General features: G+C 35.4%; 1 protein-coding gene across 3 annotated transcripts in view; it reads right to left on the bottom strand.

Moving 5' to 3' along the window:
- The window catches only part of LOC105217589 (kin of IRRE-like protein 2), a 392,862-nt gene extending 365,625 nt beyond the window's left edge, over nucleotides 1-27,237 (bottom strand). For all 3 annotated transcript variants that reach the window (XM_054225738.1, XM_054225739.1, XM_054225740.1), the window contains exon 1: nucleotides 26,587-27,237. The gene's annotated coding sequence lies outside the window, so the exon portion shown is untranslated. The remainder of the gene's footprint in view (nucleotides 1-26,586) is intronic.
- Nucleotides 27,238-27,438: the final 201 nt, after the last annotated feature.

Genomic DNA, 27,438 nt, shown 5'->3' with positions numbered 1-27,438 from the left:
ACCCGCTTTATATTGGTGATATCTACATACATATATTTATATATGAAAGTATATAAGTCTACATACTTTTAAATATACAATATACTTATCTATATATATAGGGTGTACAAATAAGAGCAAAGATAAAGTGAAAATATGACTTTGATCGGACAAATTTTGTTTCTATTTTAGGATGAAAATATTCGAAGAATGAAAAAGGGCAGAATTGAAAAGTAAAATATATTTCTTTCTTTATTTAAATTCTAACTAGAATATGTACGTATATATTCGAGACTTTTAATTTAATACAACATTCTCACTTAATGAAACACCCTATATGTATATGCATATATTATACTTGTATACAAATTTACATGCATATCGTTCACAATGCATTTTCATTTAATTAAAAGAGACTTAACACGCTTTTCTCTTTCAACGCTTGACTGCGCTGTTACGCTTGCGTTATACGCTTTGCAATTTTCTTGATTTTGCTTTAATTTTCACCTTCAATTTCTTTTTCTCCTGCTATTGCGTGCAATGAAATTCTTGTTCTTGCCGACAGTATTAAGTATCTGCTTTTCTTTATAAATTGTATATATGTATGTATGTATATATCGTTTCTGCAATAATTGTGTAAATATGTTAGGAGTGATGAGCAAGCAACGACAGTGCGAATTCTTTCTGTCCGACGTATTTTAATAAATAAGTTTTAATATAGACATTCTTTGTCGGAATAGGATTAGAATCTATTCGGTGCTGTCTTCGGAACCTTCTGGCCAGTCCTCCATACTTTGAGCTATATACCACTTTGAGCTATCACCACTGGTTAGAAACTTTAGCATATATAGGTAATAGCTTCTTGGAATTTGTCATTAAATCTGGGTGTAATCCTTCTAGCTGCGAAGAGAATAATTGACTTTCCCATTTCTTTGAAACAAGATTGGAAACTAATATCCGTGATCCGGGCATTATAAAATAGTCCAACCCCAAACTTTTAACAGAACCAAAAGCTTAGATTGTCTATCGACTACTCTGAACTCGTGTGTTTCCATGAAATGGAACTCGGAGTAATTAGAAGGTATTTCCTTATATACAGTTGAACTTCTATAACTCGAACTTCTCTAACTCGAAATTCTCCATAACTCGAACTCTTGAATTGGCAATAAAAGGCAAATTTCATACAAATTACCTTCCGTAACTAAATTTTTTTGTGGTTTATGGTGATTTGAGTTAGAGATGTTCAACTGTATTTTGTTCCTCAAACGTTTATAAAAAAAAACCTTAAACAGAAAACTCTGATAAAACTTCGAAGAAGTTGCAAAAATACGAAAAACTTCGAGAATAAAATATAAGGTACAGAGAGGGTGATGCGAATAAATATTTAAGATCGCTATCTTGTACGATGAAGTCAGAGCACATTAAAAAAAAGACACAATGTGTAGAATGTACCTTAAAAGGTATACAGTAATCCCCGCTTAAGACATTTTACGTTTTTAACAAACAGTCCATCTATTCGACCAAATAAGCATGTTTCTAAGGAAATGAGACATCACTTTGAATGATATTTTCACTATTAAATGCCAATAATCTTTTATGTTCAAATAAATCGGAATAATGAGTGCTTTCTCTGCTTCCCATTGTCTGGACTAGATGCCCATTCTAAAGCCGAAAGCGATGCAGACAGGTTTTCGCAAAAACAATGATAAGCAATAAGAATGCGAATAACAAAAGCTCAACAAAGAGAAAAGCTAATAACTTAAGCCCTCTAATAAAGCAACAACAAATGAAGAGTAATTAGTACGGCATCAAACGCGCGCGTGAATTATTGAAATTAAATTTTTTACTTGGTCATATATAGTACATGACATACGTCTGTATGCATATAAACGACTATCGGATTATATTGTACCAAATTAGACGAAGCTACATAAAATAATTCGAAAATAATGCGTCATAATGGAATTGTACATAAGTATGAACACTAAAATATAACAGAACTTTCGGACGCGACATTCCAACAATTGGGGTCTGTCTAGAGGACTAATTCTGGGTCCACAGTTTCTTAATTAATGCACAGTGCAGAGGGACTTGAAAATAGTATCCAAGGGTTTTGATTTTGACTGTTTAATTTAAAAAAATTACGTGATTTTGAGAAAGAAATAATTTTTCTAGCCTAATGTAAAAAAAAATTAGTGATTCTTTCTAACTTGCGATATGACAGTATCATCGGAATTTGGTTCATTCGAAATAATAAAAAAGACAATAGCATAAGTGGGGATCAAATATGGATCAATCCTAGTTGTGGATATTCTAATTTAGAAGCTGGTCCACCGTACCACAAATATCCACGAATATTTGAGTAGTGGTTATGAAATCCTAACTACATATCTATAAGTAAGCAATAATAAGGATAAGGATACTTCCTTCAGAGAATACTACCTAATACCAATACTAAACCCAATAAACTTTACTTTGAAGAGAGCCGACTGTTATAGTTGTTTAAACCAGAAGCAAGTCAATGAAACCCTAAAGTATGAAAAAGAAGCTTTCCTAAAAGCTATAACGAACTCTTAACTTATGTCTGAAGAATGTCAGTAAAAATGACAAAAGTGAAAAAATAAATGAAAGTATGTTTACAACAAAGCATTTAGCGGCAATTAGCTTGCCACAAACAAAAAACCACCGAAAGAAAGCCGCCAAGCACGCTAACGCTAATGAATTAATACTACTTAAAATACCTGAGTGCGCACAAGAATTCAGAAAAAATAAAGATATATGTGCATATACATATAAATACATTTGTCTGACCTCCGCTATTTGCAGCCTGTCTCATTAAATAACAATTTAAGGCTTAAAGTGAACAATCACAGTCGTTTGACCGCATGCCGCCGCCGTAGCCGCCGACACCACATCGGTTGACGAATGCGACCGCGAACGAGCTGAGTAAGACAAAAAGCGCGACAGGCGAACAATAAATTTCCACACAACTGTCAACATGCGTCAAATGGATATATGTATATACATACATACATACATATAGAGAGTAGGCATCTGCAAAGGTATATCAAGTTTGGGTTTGTACTCGTGCCTTGAGACACCATATGCAGCTCGTCAATGTCAACTTCACTTTGCTGTCATTTGTTGTTGTTCTTGTTATTCACTATCAATTTGCTCGCATTTACTGTTGTTCAATTTCGCTCTCGCTACATGATTTCTAATTGTTTTTTGATAACTCTACTGAGCGCCCCTCATGCTCAGCCCCCGCACCAAAGTAGTGAATTTATGCGTCTGCCAATCGATTGGCTTTTGCTTGTGGTCAGTATGCCAGTCAAAAATCATTTAAGCGCCAAATTAGTGACAGCCTAATGATGTGCAACGCGCAAACAAATGACCAAATGCCGCACAAATGGCCGAAGAAAGTGTAGCGTCTGCAGCGGAGATAATAGTAATGGTACTATTGTAAGTAGTTGTTGTTGATGGTGAAGACTATAAATTACTTCACACTTAAAAGAAAAAGATTCAATAAACTTTCTACGGAAATTTGAGATTATTTTGTTTGTTTTCATGTTTTGTGATTACTGAGATTTGAGATCTTAAATTCTAACCGGAGTTATTATGAACTTTATAGTAAAAAGATATCTGTTATAAAGGTCCAGTTTCTATTAAATAACGAGAAAATCCTGTTTCTAACATTTCAAACTTTCAAACTTAGTTCATAAACTTGGTAGGAGTACAGCCCTTACGGGTTCAATTAGTGCTAGATGCGTCATTTTGTTAAATTCTGAGGAAAACTGCTATCACGTTTCATCTCTACGTTCGAACCATGTGGAACTCTCAATTAAACTGTTTATTTCCGTTATTCTATTTGTGGCCACCCATTCAAAGTTTAGTGCCTAATGAATTCTAAGTGTCAACATATGTCTGGTTTGGGCCGGACATTCGCAAAGAAATCGAAAGATCGTTTCCTTTTTTTCTTATAGTTTGCAGGAGCGACATATGTCATTATGGGGCAAGCACATTTTCAACGCATTTTCTCCAAATAGCCAATGCCCTATTATTGTGACTGTAAGCCTGTATATGCCAGAATCTATTTAATAAGTCCCCTGTTTTTATCCTATCTTATTCTGACCATATATGCTTTGTTCTTTTATACATATTTATATCTGTTTTCGGCAATTTTTTGAAAAAGTGTGCTCTCTCATCTCATCTAGAGTCCTGTTTTTCCAAACTCATCTGCTTTTTCGTTACCGATAATATTGCAGTTGCTGCCTACGTAGGAATAGGTAATCTCTGGAGACGACAAACCCAGCAATGCCGCCTTACTATCTGTGTATATTTAATGGTTCAATAGAGCTCCACAGGTCTTCTCCAAGCCTAATACTTCCGCTTGGAAGGAGCTGGCTGAGTTTGGTAGACAGATAGAGAGAGATATGTCTAGATCTTTTGATTATATCCTCGTACCTACACCGCAGTCCATTTTGGACCCGAGATATTATTCTTCTTTCCTACTAGACCTCTTTTCATTCACGTCTACGTCACGGGTATCTTCACATGAAAGCATTAATGAATTCCAGCTTTTGGGTTATACAGTTTGACTTATTTAAATTGTTTATGAACTGGTTCAAGATACCGCTATGTCCATAAATTTTCCAGTTTATTTTTATAGCAGAATATGCTGTTAACTTCCGGATAAAAACGTTTATTGGTGCAGGAGTACATTAAGTACTCCTGCCGTCTTAGGTATTCCATTCAACTTCTTGATATTATATCGTTTATTTAGTGCTGGCCGGTCCAGAGCTCCACATGTTAGAGTTGGTTATTCACGGCCGTGTACATCCAGATTAAATTCACTTATTTACGGGTCAATTTGAGAAGTTTGTTGTACGGCATAGAATAGTATATATATATGTATGTGATTGGCGTCTCCTCTCTTTCCCTAGCAGTTCGGCGCCAGTTGAAGATCCCAAGTGTAACCAGGTCGCTCTCCATCTGGTCCCTTCAACGTGGAGGCCTTCCCCTTCCTCGGCTTCCTCCGGTGGGTACTGCATCGAACACTTTCAGAGCTGGAGTACTTTCGTCCAATCGAACAACATGACTTAGCCAGCGTAGCCGCTGTCTTTTTACTCGCTGAACTATGTCAATGTCGTCGTATAACTCGTACAGCTCATCGTTCCATCGTCTGCGGTATTCGCCATTGCCAATATTCTGAGGACCATAAATCTTACGCGAAATTTCCTCTCGAAAACTCCTAGTCCACGTTTCTGCACCATAAAGCAGGACGGGAATGATAAGCGCCTTATAGAGTTTGATAGAATAGTATAGAATATACAATAATAGTATAATCATAGTGCATTGCATGAAAATTATATTGAAGTATTCACTAATTTTCATGTTTCAAATACCCAAGACGATAGAAAACTTATCGGTTTTTAACCAGAAGAGTTCAAACCTTTTTTTCGTCTTCCTAATAAATTTCACTTCACTTTGTTTGGAGATTTATTTTCAAGTGAGTTCCGATTTTATTTAGCCAATACAATTATTCCCAGGTTCATGCCAAAAATTTTGACTTTCAGATATATTGCCTCACTATATTGATTTTTTTAACTACATTTTTGGAAATTTTAATTATCCTATTTGTGATCACTTCGGTCATATTGACCCGTATGGTCCTTGCTTACTTAAAATACTGAAATTATCTAAATTAAATATTCATTACGATATGCGACTTCATTTTATGTTTGGTAATTGAATAAATTTAAGTTCCAGAGATCTAGTATCTCCGGAAGTGCTTCTATTTCATACATATTGGTTTAAAGACCGTATTGATGTTACATATACCACTTGGAGTCCAAAAGATTATAATTTAAAGCTTCAGATGAGTATAATGCACCCCATTTTATTCAAGAACATGTACCGTTATAATGATTTTACTATTTCCATATGAGTTTACTTACCGATAAGTATTTTCTTAAAGTATTTTATTATGAGTATGGATCATGGATTCCGCAGTAGCGGAGAATAAGAGAAGCATTGAAGAAGTATACCTTGAATGGCAAGCATTGTCTGACGCCACTCATGAATCATTTTGATTTATAAGTATGTATGTATGTGCATGTGTGTCTGTTAAATGGCAAGCGTGGCATGCATCTTAAGTGGCATGAGCATTAATGCACGATAGCGAAAATCCACTTGAGCAGATCGATTCCCCGGCGGCGGGAATTAAAAGATATGCCGTCGAGGAAAAGTGAATACAGAACAATTGATTGTTGAATTCATAATTATATTTTTTTTCCACTTGGATGTACATATGTATGTTGAGATGTGGGTGAATGCAGTAAGAGAGTGAACGATGCAAGTGAATTGCCTGGCAGCTTGGCGGCAAGTAGAGCAGAACTTGCAGCAAGCAAGCCAACTGTGTGAGGGTGATATACATATGTGTAGGAGAATATGGTATAAATATATACGTGTCTACATATATAAAGTATTACTCTTACATGCGTTTGCAAACGCTAAAGCCAGTAGCTGTTAGCAACCACCTTTGCAACACCACTTCGGCTTACTTACACACACATACGGACAGACATACATATTTACGTAGTCGCCTGCAAGTGCACATTTAAAGTGGTAAAGTGATTTCAAGTGGAGTGCATTCAATTGGCGAAACAACGCCAAATACTTAAGCTACCGCGGTGGTAAGCAGATGTTGGCACAACAACAACATCAACAATAAAATTGCAATTGTACAGCCAATAATTATCGCTAGTAATTAATAGACATCGCAATTGATCAGCTGTAAAGGTATATTTATGCATACAAACAGACATAAATATATGCATATATACATATACATATATATAAATATCCATTTCCAGATATTTACTTTACATACATATATACATATGTAAACCCACATCAATTGTAGTTACATTAATTTATATTAAGTGGCATGCCACATTGTAGGCGCACCGCTTCGTGTTGCCAACGATAAACAACAGCAACAATAACAATAAAATCAAACACACGAACATTCTTTATTAATGCGATTAATGGATTGCGGCGATGCTCAGTTTCAGCTGTTTATACATACTTCAGCAGCTAAGTAATCAATATTTACTTTGATTACTTAATTGAATTACTTCAATGAGTTCGATATGCACACTTAGCGAACACGAAATGGTTTAAGCAGAGTTTGAATACACTTTAGCACAAGGGAACTGCCGTTTATCACAAAAATGAACGAAGAAAAAAGCAAAAGAATCTGATCGATCAGGGTTCAGAATCACACCAGTAGAAACATTTTATGTGATTTTAAGAATCACTTAAATTTAAAATGGAAATAAAATTTATATTTCATCGAGTTTAATAAACACTTGATCGATATTTCACCTTCGGCGACCCCTGCGAAGTAACTGGAATCGACATTAGCTGACTTAAGAATTAACTTAAGAGTTCAAGCGCCTTGTCGAATCCTTAGGGTCTTGGCGATCCGTCAGGAGTTTTCGGGTGACACAGGACAGTCCATGCTGTCTAAGTGAGTTTCTCCGTAGATGCGGGGATCTACCTCTTGACCTAACCTAATCTGATCGATATTTTTTGGTCCACAACGGTCGATCAGATTTAACCTTATATCACTTTAGATAATTTAAGTGTGGTATCGTTGGAACTTCGATAATAGCCGTCAGCTCGCAACGTCTGAATATAACGGTATTCGTTCGTTCGTTTTTTATTATTTTTATTTTAGGATGACCCCAATGACGGAGAACCTATTCGTCTAGTCAATAAAACTAAATCAGTTATGCCAATACAATGGTTTTGTAATTCCTTTATAATGCTTTATCGAACAGCCGATCTTATAGAACTCCTTATAAAAACGTATGTGCCTTCCTTCCTTCAAAACCTGAGATTTTTTTGTCCATTTGGTGTATAGCATTAGCAGAAATTGAAATGATGTTAAAAGAGATAATAACTGACATTAGTACAAAGTATTAATACGAAGTAAGTCTCAAAGTGCATGAATACAAATTTCCAGCCAATATTTTATCATTGTGTTTTTTCAACTCATATATGTACGCTTTTTTAACCATTCCTCCTCTCTTCTCCATTCGTAGCTATAATTTAGCAACAATTTTAGTGTATTTTTGATATTACCAGTCTTGCTCAACTGTGTTCTATGGTTTTGGTTAGGACTAATATCATAGTTTGCCATTTTTAAATCTACTCGTGTTTTACTTTGCTGCGTTACGCTTGGCTGCTCAACTAGTTAGCACGGAACACAAAAAGGTGGGCAATGAAATCAGAACGTAACAATGAAACAACATAGTACACATTTTGTTGCACTTCAGATATATAAAAGCACGTATAAACAAAAAAAACGGAAAATAGAACAACAATGGGTTAGTGAAAATTACAACAACAAGAAGCGATTCACTAAATAAGTGAGCAGAAAACGAAGGCAGTTTATTGAACTCTGTTAGAAAGTATACGATCGTAAGCACGCGTTATAGTCGAGTGCGATTGATGAATATCACTAGCGGGATCAGAGGCTCAAACAATAGATATATGTAAGTGATTTTGTTCGTTTGAAATCTTGTATTAGTTGTAGGAGAGAGTAATTTTCGTAAACAGAATAGACTGTCTCGCTTTTAATAACGAAGTAAATATTCTTCTCAAGTTCTATAACCAATAACGAACTCTAACCTTTTCAAATAGTGCCAACAATTCTCCGAAGTATCTCCAGTTAAATATATCATATTTCCCTCTTGATATCCATCACTCTCATAACCTCGAAATGTACAAATTTATTCAACATTCTCACATTTCGAGAAGAGAGTATGGTTCGAGGCAACATATATTGAGTAATGTTTCGATGTTTTAGAAAGGAATAATCGGCAAGTTCAACTTTTAACAGCAAACGCAGACACTATCCCAAAAAGAGAGCCGACAGAGTTTAGAGGGATCGTAAAAAGAGAAGAGAAGGATTCTTGCACTATTCAAAGATTTAATTTTGATCGGATTTTTTATAAAGGAAATCCATATAATCTAAGGCCTGGATCTAGAATTCTGGATACGTTCTGTGGACAAAGTGATTGAGCTAAAACGAACAAGCTTAAAACATTATAAATTGTATTTTTCTTAACTTAAACTACAAACAAATCGGTTAACTTTAACTCCATACATTGCAACTGACAACTACGATGTCATATCACATGACCATAATTACAGTTAAAAATAATAAATTTCTAACCAATTGAATAATATATGACTATGTATCCTAGCGGTTTTTTGCCGTGTCAATTGCAGCAAAGTAAAAGTTTCATAACAACAACACCAAAGCAGTGTATACAGAGAAATCTGCATCATTAATTCGTATTTATGTGAATGGAATTTTTTAGAATGCAATTGACATTTGGATAATTGCACAATTCCAGGGAAAATATTTATGTATGTAAGTCGATATGCAATGATGGTTGATGTGTTGAAGGCAGTCAATTGGAAGCATTACATTCAGTGGCAAGCGGGTCGATTGATTTCCGAGAAAACTTTAATGGATGTCTAAACAAGTAAGGAAGGGCTAAGTTCGGGTGTAACCGAACATTTTATACTCTCGCAATTTGATTATTTAATTTTATTAATATAACACACAATTTGGTATAAAGTCCATTGAAAGTTGGAAACCCTAATATTAGGTATATGGAAGTTAGGTGAAGTTATGACCAGCATCTTAGGCACGGAGACATATTATTAAATGAAAAATATTCCCTATGAATTTCTTCAAAATATCTAAGAGATTTACCTATATTTCCGGTAAAAAAAATTAGAAGCCCTGAGGTCCTCATGTTCTATATATGGGGCTTTGAAAATTTATGGTCCGCTTTCGACGATTTTTAGAAGGGCGATGCCACACTATAAATGTAGTATTTGTGCAAAGTTCTGTTCCGATATCGTCACTAATGCTAACTTTATATATAGTAAAGTAAACGGTTCAGATCGCCTTCAAAGTTCTGGTATATAGGAAGTAGGCGTGGTTGTAAGCCGATTTGGACTATTTTCACTACATATAATTGGGATGCAAGGGAAATATTACAAACCGAATTTCATTGAAATTGCTCGAGTAGTTTTGGAGATATAGTTTTTGACCCATAAGTGGGCGGAACCACGCCCATTTACAATTTTGTATACAGTTTTGAGTGCAGTTCTTCTGTACCTTCTCTATAATGAAATTTAAGTTTTCTGTTGGTTTTCCTTACTGAATTAAAGCATTTTAGTAGTTTTCAACATAACCTTTGTATGGGAGGGCGTGGTTACAATCCGATTTTCGAACTTAACCTTCTTATGATGCCAAGGAACACGTGTTCCAAGTGTCATTGAGATATCTTAATATTTACTCAAGTTACAGCTTGCACGAACGGACAGACGAACGGACGGACAGACAGACAAACAGACATCCGGATTTGAACTTTACTCGTCACCCTGATCACTTTGGTATATATAACCTAACTCTCTAACTCATTTAGTTTTAGGACTTATAAACAACCGTTATGTGGACAAAACTATAATACTCTCGTAGCAACTTTTGTTGCGGGAGTATAAAAAGTGGAGAGTGAGCATTTACTATGAATATTTCGAACAGTGCGTGCTATTTTTACTATGATAACTGATTTTTATATCTAAAAGGAGCACATAACCAACTGAATTCCAAAAAGCAGCAGAGAAAGAACGGTAGTTCTTACTACCAAAAGAAGGATATACCGAACATAGACTAAAAGGTCGCATACCGCACCATTCAGACATTAGTGTAGTTAAATTTCCGTCGAAGCAAATATCTAATTCTTTTTAAATCGAGCTAAGCTAGTAGCTAGTAAAAGAGTAAAGATAAGTCTACAAAGTCATATCATCCATTAAGTATGGGCAGTGGGAATGTGTAAGCACTGTTTACAATTTATGGCATTACTCATGTTCACATCGAATGGATTTAATAAGTAAGTCTGTGCTCATGAGCATGTCCGCCAATGTCATTCAATTCCTAGTAAACGTTTGTCAAACGAGAACTTTGTTATACTTAAAAATTCATGTGAAATCAAATAAACGGTATCCTTGAAAACTGTTATTTCACTTGAATTGTTTTGCAATGGAAAACGACACAAACGAATGAGGGCTGTGGTTGGGTGAAGTTAGCTTGCAAAGAAAGCAAATTCTTGGGAATAATAATTTTTCAGAAGAACAATTTCACTTGAATACTATTTTTATCTTAGCTGTAGTTGAGTAAAATATTACTGTTTCGTACTAGAGCTTCTTCTCTACACAAACAAATATTTTGTAGAGACTCCTGGTCCGAATATTAATCAGCTACATATCGGATATTTATTTCTAATTTGAGAACACGAGAGCTCTTTATGTATTATGCAGTCTAAATCTGGCAAATTCCTTCGGTTATCGTACTTCTTTGAGAACTAAACACTTTTTAACGGGTCTCATTTAGATGACTTAGCGACTGTTACTACAAAATTATTTGAAATTGAGAAAGCTCTTTGAAATATATAAATTTTTTCAGATGCGTAAGATCTAATTGCTAGCTACTGTTTACGATTTCATTTATTTACATACATATATCGATTTCATTTGTCTACAAAAGAGGAATATTGACTTTACTTGAGTGCTTCATATGACATCTGTCTTTAGAGCTTTTTCAAATAAAGTAACCGACCATAGATGGTTAACTATTTGACTAGATTTAACTGTTAGGAACTATTTTTGAAATCAGCATTCAAAACAAACACTATTTTTTAAATATTTAGTATATTTTATACCGTTATATATATATACATATATACATAACATACATACATGCAATCCTTTCCTTGACACTTAGATATTTTGATCAAAGAAGAAATAAGATGAGTATTAAACATTTCATTTAGCTTAATCACAAAGCCCTCCACTGCACACCATTAAAAAAGCACAACAACCCAATAAACACAACAACAACACAAAAAACAAGCTCAAACATCTGTACAAAATATGCATAACATCAAATTGTGGATTGCCGCAGCAATAACATTAGCAACATGAAAGCAGCATAAGCCGGCAGCAACAACAACAATAGTAACAACAGCAACAAATATAAAGGTAACCAAAAATGTCCATAACAAGTATGTGGCATGCAAATCAATGAACACCGACTCACGCTCAGAGCTGCTCGCCATAAGGACTTGAGCGCATTTTCGACTATTACTATATTTGCTGGCTGTATGTGTGTGTCTATTTTTGGTAATTTAGCTGGTGAATATTTGAGGCTTTGAGATTCTTCTAATATGCAAGCTGCCTGTTTTTTTTTTAACTGTAAGAAGCATACTCACATACACAAATACACAACACACAGGCATGCATATATACGCCTTGTTGCCCGTGTTTGCTTACTGTATTGACTTACTTTTTTGGCTCAACGCCATCACTTGAATTTAAAATTCGTTGCTGGGATTTGTGCAACAAAATATGTATGTTTATATACATGTATATAGCAACAACAACAAAAATAAGTAAACAATCTGCGTTGAGAAAATAAATTTACATGCAAAACCGAAAATATTATAAATGCAGTGGTCGCCCGATAACTCTACTTCGAGCCCCTCCTATCCCCTCACCACGCTCGCACATACTTCGTGACATGCCAGCAACAATGTTTCGGTCAATAGTTGCGCAGTATGTATGGTATGTTGATGGCTGCATAACTAAATGGAATAGTTGGTGTTGCAGCAATCTGCCGGGGCGTATAGCAAAGAGCAAGCAAGTGTACAAAAAAAAAAAAAAAAAAAAAAAAAAAAAAAAAACAAGGAGAACAACAACCACAACATTCAAGCATACGAAAATAATAATAAATAAATATACTTGTACAATAGCAACAACAGCAACAATCGAAACAAACGAAAACAACAACGACCGCAACCACAACAAGGACAACAGTTAAAAGGGTATATTTTCATTGCACTTAACCCAAATTTTTGCACTTTTGTTGGCCAAGCATTCGATGGGAGACTGCTAACTGCCGCAATAAGTAGAGTAGGCTGGGGCGTAGCAGAATTGTGTGTGAGTGCTCTTTAAACATTCAAATACAGCTGGATAAAATGTATGAATGTATTTGGTAAGGGAAGTCCATCATTTTATGGCCAAAATATATATGAGTGCTTTTGATTATGTAAATTGAATTTAAATTCTAATAAATTAAATGGTAAGCAATGAATTTGAAAGCGTTGTGGAAGTGAAATTCACAAGTGGCAAAGGAAAAAATCAATTTTTGATGTTGATACTCTGTCGGCGGTACTACTTGTGGAGTATGCTTGAAATGAAGGAATTTAATATTTCGGCAGAAGCACCTACTCGGTTGTGGCGCATCAACTATTTAAGCAGTAGCTCTTGAGATCAACAGTAGTCTCCCTTTCACCACGTCTTTGCTCTCCAAACACAAAAAAATTGCATTGGAAATGAATAACAATTTTCTTCTCCTTCTTGACTAGCGTAGACACCGCTTACGCGGTTATAGCCGAGTCCACGCATCTCTCCTTTTGGCAGTTTGGCGCCAATTGGTAAAACCAAGTCCTTCTCCTCCTGGTCCTTCCGTTGGAGTGGAGGTCTCCTTCTTCCTCAGTTTCCACCAGCGGGTATTGCATCGAAAACTTTCAGAGCTATGGCACTTTCGGCCATTCGTACAACATGACCCAGCCAGCGTAGCCGCTGTCTTTTTATTTGCTGGATTATGTCTATGTCGTCGAACAACACTTACAGTTCATCATTCCATCTTCTTCGGTATTCGCCGTTGCCAATGTGACTCACTATCACGTGATTTCTTTAATCTGATTATGGAAAAAGTAATACAAGCTGCGAGCAAAAACCAAACTCTACAAATCCCTTATCATTCCCAACCTACTTTATGGTGCAGAAGCGTGGATGATGTTAACATCCGATGAGACGGCACTAGGAGTTTTCGAGAGAAAGGTTTTGCGGAAGATTTAAGCGTCCAGTTCTTAAGCGTCCAATTCTCAAACTGCTCAACTACAGAAAGAAACATTTCAACAGTTGAGATTTAAAAATTTATAAAAACAAAAAGTTAAACATTTCTGAATATTACTTATTAAGAAAGACAAGTTTTTTTTTATGCTAAATATTGAGTCAGAAGGATCAAATGTGCTGGAATGAGAATTAAAATCCTGACTATTCGGCGGAATGGTTCGTTTAACTCAAAATTTGTTCTAGAAGATTTTAGAAGTAATAGTCTAAACTAACTAGTTGAACGCAATGGGACATTAAACTTAATATTAGACAATAGGAATAAACTACAAACTAAACCATTCAGAAGTTTTACTACGAATATAATACCTAGTATTTCTCTGCGACTAGTGAGTTTGGTTAAGATTCAATCTTGAATCCCAATGTAAGTGGCCTAAAGCAAAAAGTAAAAATTGGTTTTGAACGGGCTCAAGCTTAACAGAATGAGATTGATAGCTAGGATTCCATACCACAGAACCATACTCCAATATAGGCTTTATCAATGTTGTAAAAAGAATTTTAGTAATATACGGATCACTAAATTCTTTAGACCAACGTTTAACAAACCTAAGAGCACCTTTTGCTTTTAAGACAATTGAATTTACATGAGACATAGTAACTCCTAAATCAACAAAGCCAAAAACTTGCTCTAAACTAAAGTTATTTATTACATAGGGAGAAAGATCAACAGTTCTACGGGAAAAGCACATCATTTTACATTTTTTAAGATTCAGTGGCATATCTTTGTTGTGACACCAAGTAACTAAATTATTTAAATCCGATTGCAACTCAGTTCTTTCGTTATGAGAAGTATATGATTTAAAAAGATTTACATCATCCGCATATAATAAAATTTCTGAAAACTTAGTTACAGAAGGTATATCATTGATGAACAACAAGAACAGAATCGGGCCGAGATGACTACCCTGTGGAACCCCTGAAGTGACACTAGTTGAATCGGATAATGTATTATTAAATAAAACTTGTTGTTTTCTGTTAGTAAGATATGAGGATACCCATTCAAGAAGTCATGGTTGAAAGCCAAGAAGATCTAGTTTTTGCAAAAGAATTGAGTGGCTCACTCTATCGAATGCTTTACTAAAGTCAGTATATATAACATCAGTATTCTTATTATCCCTAAAACCCATTGACATATGGTTTACGAATTCAAGCAAGTTTGTTACTGTAGATTTCCCTTTACAAAATCCGTGCTGAGAAAATGAAATTAAAGGAGAGATTATTAAGTAAATATTACCACTGTAATCAGGCCAAGTAAATTTAGAAAGTTCACAATTAATCTTGTTGAAGTTAGCTTTCGCAAAGTTGAACCGAGAACAAAGGTCCTGTTTATTGTAAACAAGTAATTCGTCTATGATTTCGATATTAATTTCCAAGATGGTCCCTTAAACATTGACAACGGCGAATACCGCAGACGATGGAATGATGTGTGTGTTATTCGAAAACATAGACATAGTTCAGCGAATAAAAGAGACATGTCATGTTGTTCGAAGGGACGAAAGTGATCCACCTCTAAAAGTGTTCGATGTAGTACCCGCTGGTGGAAGCCGAGGAAGAGGAAGATCTCCACTCGGTTGGAGGGACTAGGGGGAGAAGGACCTGTCATCACTTTGTATTACCAATTGGAGCTAAACTGCCAAATGAGTAATATGGCGAGGTTTCTAAGAGGTTGAGAAGAAACTTATTGGAAATAGAAAAAAACCTTTGCAATTTAGTTGAAAATCCCACAGTCCTTCTAACTCAAACAGATAATTTTATTTAATGGCTGTTGAATGAGAGATAAAGGATTGTACATCAAGAAGCATTGTTGGAACTATCATCAGATGAACATGCAGCAAGAAATGTAACTAACCTCATTTAGAAATAAATTCGATTGAACAACTCGAATATCCTTTGGCCTAGGCACTTGATCAAAGAAATATATAAAGAAACGAGAGAACTGTTGAATTGACAAAATAAAAACAAATGGTCAAATTGAAGTTTAAAAAATAAAGTAACAATTTTTTATTTCTAGCCACAAAAAGCAGAATACGAAGAGCTGAGGCATGATTGTCGTTGAAATGTTAATAAAATAAATCAAAAGTGGCAGAGGTAAAAAGGAGAAAACAAATAAACCAAACGACCATAAAAACCACAGTCACTTGGAAGTGAGGCAGTAAATGCAGTAACTTAAGTGTGGCACGCTGCATGTGGCAAGCCACAAATGGTCAGGGAATTCAGCCAAGCAAAACAAGGTGAATGGTGGAGTAATAAATAAATTTGCTAAAAGCAATAAAACACCAAGAGCAGCGTTCACCATAGTGCACAGGTATGAAATTAAATCGACTAAGATGGAGCTGCCTTTATGCCGCGATGTCTGAATTTGGTATCCCCGCAAAACTAATACGGCTGTGTAAGTTGACGTTGAGCAACACCAAAAGCTCCGTCAGGATCGGGAAGGACCTCTCCGAGCCGTTCGATACCAAACGAGGTTTCAGACAAGGTGACTCGCTATCGTGCGACTTCTTTAACTTGATGCTGGAGAAAATTATAAGAGCTGCAGAGCTAAATAGAGAAGGTACAATCTTCTACAAGAGTGTACAGCTCCTGGCGTACGCCGATGATATTGATATCATCGGAAACAACACCCGCGCCGTTAGTTCTGCTTTTTCCCGCCTGGATAAGGAAGCGAAGCGAATGGGTCTGGTGGTGAACGAGGACAAGACGAAATATCTCCTGTCATCAAACAAACAGTCAGCGCATTCGCGAATTGGCTCCCACGTCACTGTTGACAGTCATAACTTTGAAGTTGTAGATAATTTCGTATACCTAGGAACCAACATTAACACCGATAATAATGTCAGCCTTGAAATCCAACGCAGAATCACTCTTGCCAACAGGTGCTACTATGGACTGAGTAGGCAATTGAAAAGTAAAGTCCTCTCTCGACGAACAAAAACTAAACTCTACAAGTCCCTCATCATTCCCGTCCTACTTTATGGTGCAGAAGCGTGGACGGTGTCAACATCCGATGAGACGGCACTAGGAGTTTTCGAGAGAAAGGTTTTGCGGAAGATTTACGGTCCCTTAAACATTGGCAACGGCGAATACCGCAGAAGATGGAATGATGAGCTGTATGTGTTGTTCGACGACATAGACATAGTCCAGCGAATAAAAAGACAGCGGCTACGCTGGCTGGGTCATGTTGTTCGAATGGATGAAAGTGCCCCAGCTCTGAAAGTTTTCGATGCAGTACCCGCTGGTGGAAGCCGAGGAAGAGGGAGACCTCCACTCCGGTGGAAGGACCAGGTGGAGAAGGACCTGTCTTCACTTGGTATTACCAATTGGCGCCAAACCGCCAAAAGGAGAGATGCGTGGCGCACTGTTGTGGACTCGGCTATAACCGCGTAAGCGGTTTCTACGCCAGTTTAATGGAAAGTTAAATGAGAGACAGCAATTATGGATATGGAAAATTTTGAGAGCTTCAAAAAAAAACTAAATAAAACTGTGATTCCCGTAAAGGGAAGCCGACTAAAAATTTTAGTTTATCTTCTGTCTTTAAAATATATGTATACATATTACATACTGTCAAGGTATAGGAGCGGTTGTAATGTTAACATCCAATGAAGAGAACTACTAGAAGTGGCACAAGAAATCGGTTTAACTTTTTGAAAAAGAACTATTAGAGTTTATGATATTCAACATTTTATTCAACAAGCAATATTTTTAGCTGAAAAAGTACTAAATGGCTGGAAAAAGCTGACAATTTTGGTTAGGATATAGTATATAGTATATGTATAGAATGGACCTTTTAAATTGTATTGCATTCAGCGCTTTATTTAGCAATAAACATTTTTATCTGAATAAGTACTGAAAGGATGGAAAAAGCTGAAAAGGTCGGTTAGGACTTTATAGAATGGACCTCACAAATTGTATGGCATTCAGCGTTTTATTCAGCAATCAATATGTTCAGCTGAATAAGTACTAAATGGCTGGAAAGAGCTGAAAAAGTCAGTTAGGACTTTGTGGAAAAGAACTCTGAGAGAGTATATCATTCAGCGCATTCTTCAGCAAGCATTATTTTGAGCTGAATAAGTACAGAAAAACTATAGAGTGCGCTACAATTGTTTGTTTTACTGCTTGCTTACTGCCCAATTGTGAGCATAACGTTCTGGTATAAAGATCATAAACAAGCTTAAAGTCGAAAAAATTGAAGAGCTTAGAAACTTCATTTTTTACTTAATTAAAAGGCTGACATATAATTTCGGGAATTATAAGAAATGACAAAGACTTTGAATGTCGACAGCATCCGCTGCACTGTTGCGGAAGACATTTTCTGTTCAAATAGAGGACTTAAAGCAATTTAAAGATTAATAGCGCTACTAGTGTTAATACCTTCACAAATGACACTCCCTTTATTTGTATTGATTTTTTGTTTCAACTGAAATTTAAATACTGTACCTCTAAAAACAGCACCCTTTATTACCCCAGTACAATTAGTTCAACCCTTTTGATTACTCACTAACCAAATGGCTGCCACTTTGTATTGAAAGCACAACTAAAACCGTTATACGCTTTAACCAATTAAGCAGAAGAACTCTTATTTGTGTACTAGCAATTATTATTAATAAAATTTTTCTGCTAATTCACATTCCTTTGAAATTCAGTGAGCAAAGAACATTTCGAAACACTTTTCCAAGAAGCGAAGAAAGTCTGTCTTTGAAGACGTACAAATAGAAGTGTGTTTATTCGCCATTACTAAGCTACATACAACAAACAATTAACATTTAACGGTAGCAAACATACAATTCAAGCAATTTTCTTTTATAGCAAGGATAGCGTAAGGATATTTGCGCAAGCTATGAAGGCAGCCGAACTAAACGGGTAAAATGTGGGTGTGGCAATTTGTAATCGTGCTTATAGTGTTAATGTTGTTGTTTTAGTTGAAAATTCCCCCAATTTACACAAGTGAAACTGAAACTGTAAATTCCAGTGAAACAGGATGCCAACTCACTGCAGCAACACGCTGGACTGTTAAGCGATTGAATCCAAATAGCCAGGCAAGCGTGTGGCAAGCTGTTCTAATTGATTTACTCGAGTTTCAATTATTGACGCAAGCAGCGCTTAGTTGGCTGCCTTCCGCCGCTTGACTGCCATGAAGTTGATGTATGTATGGCGGAAACAGTTGTGCCGAGCTGGAGTCGACAGGACATTAAACAGCGCGGCGCACACAACAGCTGTTGACGGCACGAAGGCGCAGCTTTGACGCGAGTGGGTTGCGCATACTTGGCAATTAAATTCAAATTAAAGCACGATATTTTTGGCAGCGTAAATTCGCTGGAGTCGGTGTCACAGTCGTTACAGCATGATAAACTGTCAAAATTGGCAGGACGCTGTACGGCGTGGCGTGACGCGCGCTAACTGTGGCTATTGCTGTTGTTGTTGTTGTGCGATAGCGGCATAGCACAAAGCATAGCAATGAAATGCCGTTGCCTGAACATTCGCCTGGCGGCTATTAAAGCGGAAACTTCAGCAAAAGTTTTCAAATAATTTTTTTTTTGTTGCACTTTTCCCACAGTCGCCCTTAAGAGTGCTGCGTATTTGGTTAACTGTATGTATTTACTGTTGAAAGCAGTAAATAATTGGTCAAGTGATGTAAAAGGCCATTTTCTTCGGCTGGTCGTCGTTTCCTGAGCATGCTACTCACACATACACGCTCGCTTATTTGATATGCTGTTTGTTGTTATTTTTGGTAGGATTTTGCTTAATTAGCGTTGTATTTAATGCGCAACGAAACTCATAGATTGTAGATGCTATATAATTTTGAAATAATTAAATGTTCGCGCAAAAGTTGCCGTGTCAGTTTTATAGGTTATAAATGGAAATTAGCTATATAATTTACCACTTATAAATGTTGTATTGCGTAAATACCGTCCGGTGGATGGGCGTGGGAGTTATGAGATTCGATTAATAGACCCCTGGAGGGTTTGCAAGTTTAATCTTTCCTGAAGATTTATTCGGTCTACAACTTTACTTTCACCGTTTTCCAATATATGTCTCTAGGGTCAAGCACTGGTCGATTAAATCGATTTTTTTTTCATAAATTTACAAAAAAACGGTGGAAGCAAAGTTGTAGACCTAATAATTTATAAACTTATATTGCGACGTCATTAAGAGTGATATTGAATATCTGCCATAAACTCATGGAAGGGGAAATCTTTCAAAGGGACCCAGAAGTAAAAGTTGATTGTGTTCCCTAAAAATATAATGAAATAATGGAAGAGCTGATTGGATACAAATTGTTTCACGCCTAATGTGTTCTAAAAATTTTAGACCGACTGAGAACTATTCGATTTTTCCATATTTTAGTAAGGCTTTAAAGACCTTGTAGGATAGCATGAAAAAATTAGTATTCGCTAAAATTGTAAATTAAAATTATTTCGACCGGGATGTACAAGCTTTAATAATAAAATGACGTTCACCGAACTGCTCATATATCTCTCCTTAATTTAGGTTTGTTCATTATAGAAAAAAAATAATAAAATTATATTCCTCAATAAAGTTTCATAAGCCTCTTAGCAGAAAAACACTAAAAGTCTTTAAAGAAAACAGCAAAAAAAATCCTCTACTCTTTGTTAACACGCTGTACGGGATTTAACTCTTGTTACATAATCGACAAATAACTGTATTCGTATACAGTGGAACTTCTCTAACTCGAATCACCATAATCCACAAAAAAAAATTCGAGTTAGAGAGACTTCGTGTTATAGAAATGTTCATTAAAACATACTTTTTCAAAAGTCTGTAAAATATGGGTAACAGTTTTAGTTATTTACTTCGCAACAAGTTGTATTTAAATGCATTAAAACATGTATTTTGTAATTTTGTTTGTTGCAGTTGGCTATTGTTTGGCTCTTGAAGTCTATATATCATGCCTTTGTTACACGATTTAGGAAATCTATAAGTATAAAATCATATTCTTTGTTTGCCCCCATACGTTATAGAAAGACTCTTTTAAAATTGTTCCCTGATAGTAAAATTTTAAATTTTGTATTATCCCCTGGTCGAAAAGTTCGATTTATGGAAGGAAATTTGTATGAAATTTGACTTGTAAACGCTATTGCGACTTCAAGAATTCGAGTTATGGAGAACTTTGAGTTATAGAAATTCGAGTTAGGGAAGGAAATTTGTATGAAATTTGGCTTCTAAACGCTATTGCATATTCAAGTGTTCGAGTTATGGAGATCTTCGACTTCGAGTTATGGAAGTTCCACTGTATATGCTTAATAGCTAGCTTTTTATGCAACTTTTTATTGCTAATTTTGTGCTACTTTGCTGGTCAAAAAACACTAATTTATCGAATAATTAATTGTCAACACAAACACACGCACTGGTCTCATATTGGCTATTATTTTTAATTTAATTGCCTCAATTTAGGTTTTTATAATAGTGCGATCATATTATGCAATATGAGTGTGACAGTTTTTTTGACATACAATTTAGGTAATTATGTACATAAAACAATTTGCTAATTATTATTGTTTTTGTGCAGATTTTTCGCAGAATGCAACTCTGAAAAGCCCTCATACTGGTATTTTTATGACCAGCATTAAGTGGAGGTGTAATTATTAAATTATTTAAAGGATAACGAAGCAGTTGGCAAGAATCTATAGATATTAATTTAGTATCCAGAATTATCAATATTCAATCCTTTTTGCTAGCACAGCATTATGATGTTTGAGCGCTATGAGTGTACAATGTACAATTAAAACTTCATCAAATTAATCCGATTAAATTTGTTTGAACTTTTTCAAAATTTAAATATAGCTTAGAAAGGCAAGTATAGTCAAAGCAAACCCATTGTATGACCCACCAAATTAAACTTGAATAGTCTAAAAATTTTATATATTGAGTCTTCTTCTATACGAAGTGACTCTCTTAAAACCACGATGAGCCAAAATCGAAACTAGTAATTACCTTGCAAATAATTTTTATTATTTTTTCGGTATTTAATGAAGTTACAGAAATGTAATAAGTAGCCTTTTCACACAGGAACTAATTGATAAATCAACGGGCCTCTGCTCTATTAAAACGCTGATTAAGATCGATATTCCTTCTTCTTATGAAAAGCAAAAACAGAAATGTCTAACAGCTGATTGATTATCGAGTAGCCTGCAGTGCGAAGGGCAAAAACTGGTTTCTTAATCAAAATTTTAATTGATAAATTAATTTGGCTGTGTGAAAAGGCTATTAAACTCTTTAATATAAAGCTTTTAGAGCCAATTATCTTAAACTTGTTAAAGGAAAGGTAATTGTGACTAATGCTGTTCCGCTGGCGTAGATGCCGATTTCAAGAGGGGAAAGAAGAAAGGCGATGAAACAAAATTCGTATACATACATTAATGTGGTCGCATTTAAAATAGTTCCCATTCTATATTATGCACCTATGACATCGTTTCTTCCAATCAACGAAACACTTTTCAAACTCGAGATTCTCGTATGCGACCCTTTAAGGTAGGCTTTACTTTTGGAAGTGGGAAAAGGTCACGCGGAGTTATGTCTGGCGTAAATGGATGGATCGTTGCAATTTAGTCTTTAGCAAAGAATTCAGGAACAAGCAACGTATAATCTTAGTGGTAGCTACAGACAAAGAAAGTAATGAATACATCTGAATATTATATCATACTTCAGGTTCATGTACCTCAGTCAAATAATTATATGTGCATGAATTTTTTGCAAAAAAAATTTAAGATTACAAAATTGCAAAATATTTCTGAGTATGCAGGTTTGTTATTATTAATGTATACGATATAAAAAACAAAAAATTAATAAATTTCAAAATATTTTTTAAACTATATAACAGAATTAAAGTTTATGCTAATAGTAAATATTTATATGTGCATTTTACTGTTTTTACCAGAAAAGCCTATACATTTGAGTTTAACTGAAAGAAATGTTTATTTTAATAGTATGTAAAATTGTCCTTATATTTTAAAAAGAAATTAAGCCGCTTAATCAGAGAATTAACTACTGACTGTAGAATAGTTATGTAAATATTGGCAAATTCTGGCTTTATGGCTAATTAAAGGTGACGTACTGACTCAAACTGCTTTCCGTTTTGTAAAACAGGAGCAGAGAGGTTCCCCCCAGAGATCCTCAATAGGATTTAGGTTCGAACTCAATGCTGCACATTGTAATACCGGAATTTTCCGGTCGTTAAAGATTGATATTGATACATTGATATTAGCATTCATTTGAGTGAATATAAAACATGTAGATAGCTTTCCACAGTAGCAAAATGCAGCCCATGAAGTCAAGGTACCGCTTCCAAAATAGCACTTGTAGTAGGACCCTCGTTCCTGGTGCGAATCTCTCTAATATTTCTTGCTGTATTCTATCACTCATCGGCACAGAAATGGTATTTATTTGCAAACCTCAAATGTGCTTTATTGTGTCTTTCTTCAGCGTTGGTTTAGGTGCCATGGAGGTGTGCTTCAGAAACTGATTTTTATGTATAATTGGAAAAATTATATTTATTGTGATTTTCTGTCTTAACTAGGTCCATATTTGATCGCTGCTTATCAAGTCCGCAACTACTAGCCGTCGAATCATCTTTTCGAACCGCTCATCAATGTTGTTTTGCGTCCGCTGCGTCGCACTATACCATAATTAGTGGGGTTTTTAAGAAATTTTGAGATACAGTTCCGATATCGTTTTGGTCTAGAGCCATTTTGGAACCGTTTTCATGCGTTCCTATGATTATTACTTGTTCCTCGGGTGATAAACTAGTACCACGAGGAATTTTAGGCTTAAAGTTAAATAAATGTAATCAAATTTTTAATAATTAATTAAGTTAGTGCATCTACAATAATTTTGAAAACAAATTTTTGCTGCGACACTATCAGTAAGAAAGATCCACTAAACTGATTTTGCACATATAAATATTTACTATGCAATATCCAAATCACAAGCACATTCTTAATGTAACTGTACAACGAACGAGAAAAGTATGAAACAATTTTCGTTGCATAGTAACGGTAACATATCAACCTTTTATTCCACATTTACCGAATTCCAAAAAAATAACAGTGAATAAGACATATAAACATAAGCAGAAATGCACATATAATTATTTGACTGGGGTATATCAACATTATGAATAAAATAGGACTCTGCAAACCTTTAAATTAAATTTTTTTATAATTTCCATAATTTTTTGAACACACCTCTTACTTATAAATGGATACATTCTATTTAGATTAAATAGAAATTTCGCAGAACTTCTTGCAAAATGTGTGCTGTATCCAAACGACAGAGGGGTATGCTTCAACAGAAATCTTTCATAATTAATTATTAACAATTAGTTATACATATATTTGTCGTGGCCGATTTTTAAACTATTCACAAACTCAGTTACACACAATATATGGTACTCAAATGGTTGAATGATTAAAACGAGTATAAGATAGGATAGCGAACTTAACCAGCTAATTCAGGGCGAAAACGTTTAATTGCGATTTACTAAAACGTAACGAATAAGATAGAAAGGACATATTACAAGAATAGATGATTCAAGAGCCCAAAATAAGGTAATGGACGCGAAAGCATTCAACGGCAGAGCAAGAGGAAGATCAAGATCAAGATGGAAGTTAAATGAAGAACTGAAGAAGCTCCGACTGGAAAACTGGAGAGAGAGACTGTAAAAGACAGAGTAGTTTGTAGGCGTATTGTTCAGCAGGGCAGGGCTCACAGCGAGCTGTAAAGCCAAATGATGATGATGATGTTGATAAAAACAGTATGAAATGGCAGATGGAGCGTAAAAAATAATCAAATGAAACTAAAATAAGTTAAAATATCAAAATTTTTTCTCTAAGAATACAAAAAAAATTATTTTTAGTGAAAATTATATATGAAAGGGTTTTTCATAGGAATAAAACTTAAAGATAATTGGAGCAGGAAAATATTTAGAGGTTTCTTTAGTATTATTACAAATTTAATTTACTCAAATTCACTTATCTTAAAAAATCTACAGAAAATTATTCGGAAAAATTTCTATAATTTATAATTTATTTTTTTTTATTTAAAACGACAACGAACTCACCTTATAATTTATTGGGCATGCCGCTGTATAATGTCCGTTTAGTTAGTTTTGATGTAACACCAATTTTATTCAACACAATTTCCGATGCTTGTTTGAGGTAAAACGATGCACAAAGGAACGATTAAAAAGTTAATTTAGTACAGAACACTTTTTTTATTATCATTATTATTTATTTATTGGAATATTCAAGACAACTTTAGCTTAAATTTTCGAAAGATTTTCCATGCAATTTCTGTTATTGAAGACAAAAAATCACAGTATACGCATATGTTTGAGGATTATATTTATAACGGGTGATTTTTTTGAGGTTAGGATTTTCATGCATTAGTATTTGACAGATCACGTGGGATTTCAGACATGGTGTCAAAGAGAAAGATGCTCAGTATGCTTTGACATTTCATCATGAATAGACTTACTAACGAGCTAACGTCGAATTTTCAGTGAATGGGCCCTAGAAAAGTTGGCAGAAAATCCGCTTTTTTATCGACAAATTTTGTTCAGCGATGAGGCTCATTTCTGGTTGAATGGCTACGTAAATAAGCAAAATTGCCGCATTTGGGGTGAAGAGCAACCAGAAGCCGTTCAAGAACTGCCCATGCATCCCGAAAAATGCACTGTTTGGTGTGGTTTGTACGCTGGTGGAATCATTGGACCGTATTTTTTCAAAGATGCTGTTGGACGCAACGTTACGGTGAATGGCGATCGCTATCGTTCGATGCTAACAAACTTTTTGTTGCCAAAAATGGAAGAACTGAACTCGGTTGACATGTGGTTTCAACAAGATGGCGCTACATGCCACACAGCTCGCGATTCTATGGCCATTTTGAGGGAAAACTTCGGAGAACAATTCATCTCAAGAAATGGACCCGTAAGTTGGCCACCAAGATCATGCGATTTAACGCCTTTAGACTATTTTTTGTGGGGCTACGTCAAGTCTAAAGTCTACAGAAATAAGCCAGCAACTATTCCAGCTTTGGAAGACAACATTTCCGAAGAAATTCGGGCTATTCCGGCCGAAATGCTCGAAAAAGTTGCCCAAAATTGAACTTTCCGAATTGACCACCTAAGACGCAGCCGCGGTCAACATTTAAATGAAATTATCTTCAAAAAGTAAATGTCATGAACCAATCTAACGTTTCAAATAAAGAACCGATGAGATTTTGCAAATTTTATGCGTTTTTTTTTTTTAAAAAGTTATCAAGCTCTTAAAAAATCACCCTTTATATAGAATTTATATATGCATTTGTTATTATTACCGTTAACTGTCAGCAAGCGGATATCACACATATATCTTAGTTAAATGGGCGCACAAGCACACACACACATAGATTCTCAAAAAGCAAAAAAGTGAAACCAACTGCATTGGGTACAGTACAAAACTCAACCTACATTTAGGCGTTTCAGCGTTCTTTCAAAACAGTTATAAACAAACGCTATATGTACTTCAGCTGCTAATTTTTACTTACTTCTCACTTGCCACGGTGCTTTAATTTCGATTATTTGATTTCGCAACGAAGCCAAAGTCGATTATCATAAACACGCACACACACACCCGCACAACAACCGCTCAAACGGTACGCCGCGCGCAACGAATGTACACAATTATAAAACGCGTAAGCGCCCGTTAATCCGCAACTCGCAACGTTCTGCTTGAATGGCAGTTGGCAATTGGCAAATTTTGCACAATTTTTGATTTTCGATTATTTACCGTTATACATGCGCATACTTCTTTTTTTAAATAAAATATAAATTATTAAAAAAAAACACGACGTAATGTTTTTGCTGCAACAACAAACACACGCGCTCACACGCCACAACTGTAACGGCGCACGAACAAACAGTACATTCTTGGTTTTGATTTCACTACGAATTAAAGCGTTTAAATGATAACACAAAATACTGTTTACACTCTATACTTTCCAACTCAGTTGTTAAATATTTTTTATTGATAACTTTTTTAACATAATTATTTTTCTTCGTTTGCCATACACACTACATATGAGCTGGTATTTAGTATTTGTGGCCTATATGTCGATTGGTACGAGGCCGTCACACCGTGCGCTAATTAATTATTCGACCACCAGTCTGCACGAATACCCGGAATGAACTGAAACTGAAACCGAACAATGCATAGGTTGGCAGGTTGTCTCAGGTCGGCTTATGTTAGACGCTTGCAGAGCTTGTTATGTCTATGATGGAGCTAACAGCATAGCTAGAGAGTTTACGGCATAGCTATACAGTTGACAACTTAGCTAATAGCGTATGTTAATGATGTGCTCTCAGCTTGCACTTAACGGCTACGAAGCGTGCAATGCAAT

The sequence above is a fragment of the Zeugodacus cucurbitae genome, chromosome 2 (genome assembly GCF_028554725.1).
Source record: "Zeugodacus cucurbitae isolate PBARC_wt_2022May chromosome 2, idZeuCucr1.2, whole genome shotgun sequence".
Lineage (NCBI taxonomy): Eukaryota > Metazoa > Arthropoda > Insecta > Diptera > Tephritidae > Zeugodacus > Zeugodacus cucurbitae.
This window is presented reverse-complemented; position numbering and strand designations above follow the sequence as displayed.